We start from the raw sequence: 2,500 nt of genomic DNA on the forward strand, positions 1-2,500 counted from the left end.
TATTACTATTTCAATTACTATCATCATTATCATCATTATTACTGTTATCATTATCATTATTATTTTTATTATTATCATTATTACCTGAGTGAGGAAGCGGCCTTTTTTAGGATTGTTCTGCTCCCCCCCCCCCCATAGATCGGGGAAAGGTCTAGAAAAGGTGCCCGTAACATTGCCTGCTCAACCTTTCCCTGGCCTGCATGCCGCAGCTGGTGGATTCCCCAGTTCAAGCTGTAAGATATCAAAAAAATCTCGGATGCCTAGCCTAGTTCATTCCCATGGTCAGACAGCTTCACTAGGACTTGTATGCAGGATCACGGGGAATCCTCTTTGCTCCTTCCTGTAACAAATGGCGTCAAGCAAGGCTGCGTTCTGGCAACAACACTCAACATGATGTTTTCATCTTTGCAGCGGAGACATTGGAGTCGGTTTCAAGTATCGCACATATAGGAGTCTGTTCAATCTTCGAGGCCAAAACCCAAGTCCTGGAAGATACTGCCCGTGACCTCCTCTTTGCAGATGGCCAAAATGGAGAGTATCCACGCTACACTCGCTCGCTGTCATCTGAATTGGGCTCGTCATGTTACCCGCATGGACCAAAGACGCTTGCTCAAACGACTGCTGTATGGTGCGTTGCTAGATGCCAAACGTTCTCATGGAGCTCAGAAGAAGAAGCACAAGGACTCACTGAAGGTCACCATGAAGTCCTGTGGCATTACCCCTTCCTCATGGGAAAAGGACGCGCAAGATCGCTCAGCCTGGCTCTCCATGGTCAAGCCTGGGGAACTGACATCGAAACAAGGCGAGCCTAGGCCCAGCAGGAGAAACGCTAACGAAGAGAAGACCGAGCGAGCACCACGTCCACGCCCCATGACGTCCCCTGCCCACTATGCAACAGTTACTTCAAGACGAAGATTGTACTGACCAGCCATCTTCGTACTCACTCTCCAACTAAAAAGTCCAGAGATAAGTGTAATTGTGGTCATCGATATCGAAGAACGAACAACAACAAACAACATTATCATTATTAGTAGCAGCATTACTGTTGAATAATCTAAGATGGTTATTAGTATAAAGATTCTTTGTTTCATGTCCCTACGATATACCTCATATTACCTAAACTAAGATGAAATTCTATTTTGTTAAGTTACCCACGTAAGAGTATGTATTCGTGTATGTACGCCATCTAAAGGCAAAGTTTTTTATCTGAAATGTAAACAACCCCACAACGAGTCATATATGCATTCTTCTGACATATCAACTATTAATATTATTATAATTTCCATTATCATTATCATAATTGCTATCATTGTCATTATCTTTGCTATTATCATTGTTATTATTATCATTATTATTATTATTATTATTATTATTATTATTATTATTATTATTATATTATTATTATTATTATTATTTTATTATTACTATTATTATTATTATTATTATTATTATTATTATTATCTGCGTCACTGAGATTTTTATTTAACTTTGCTACATGTATCTCGTCTTACTTTCGATTGACTTTCGCTTTCTTTCTATTCTTGTTCTCTGCCTCCGAGACAGAAAGATAGTGAAGGAGTATGAGATAGAGAGAGAGAGACAGAGAGAAGAGAGAGAGAGAGAGAGAGAGAGAGAGAGAGAGAGAGAGAGAGAGAGAGAGAGAGAGAGAGAGAGAGAGAGAGAGAGAGAGAGACTTAGGAGAAAGAGAAGTACTGAGAACTAGAGAAGGGGGGGGGTGAAGAAAGAGGTGGAGAGAAATATTGGAAGAGAGAAAAGAGGATAGGGAATTAAATATGAGAAAGAACAGAGAAAGAGAGAAAAAGAGAGGAGGCGAAAGAGAGAGAAAGAGAATCAGGAAGAGAGAGAGAGAAAGTGGCGGGGGAAGGAGAGAATCAGACTGATATTTATGGCTGCTATAAATACTCCTGAAAACGAAGGAGGTGCGAAACGTTTACATTGTATTATGATGTATTTGTCGTTGTATTCTGGCCAAGGGATTATTTCGCTCTTCGACGCTGAGGCCCATCGATGCACCATAAATCAGGAATGATTGTGAATGAATGATGCATAGCGTAAATGTAATCACTGGAAAAGGGGGACAGACAGAGAAGAAAGGAGAGACAGACAGGCAGACAAAGAGATAACAAATGGAAACAGAGATTAGAGAAACAGAGGACGAAATATACATTAAAATAAAGGGACAGAAAGAGGGAAGCAAGAGGGAGATAGAGAGACACACGAGCATACAAAAAAAAAGAAGAGAAAATAAGAGATCAAAAACAAGCTAATAGAGGGAGAAAGAAGAATAAAAAATATATATTCCATTTCCAGGTAAATGACTTGCCGAACATCACGCTCCTTGAAAAGACTCGATCACATACGCCAAGGGATGGGAGAGGAGAGAGGGAGGAAGGGAAGGGGAAGAGGAAGGGATGTATAAGAGAGGAGATTAAAGAGGAGAGAAAGGATGAGGAGAAGGAGAGATGGAAGAAAAATGCAG

Source organism: Penaeus monodon, chromosome 4, assembly GCF_015228065.2.
Source record: "Penaeus monodon isolate SGIC_2016 chromosome 4, NSTDA_Pmon_1, whole genome shotgun sequence".
NCBI classification, from domain to species: Eukaryota; Metazoa; Arthropoda; class Malacostraca; order Decapoda; family Penaeidae; genus Penaeus; species Penaeus monodon.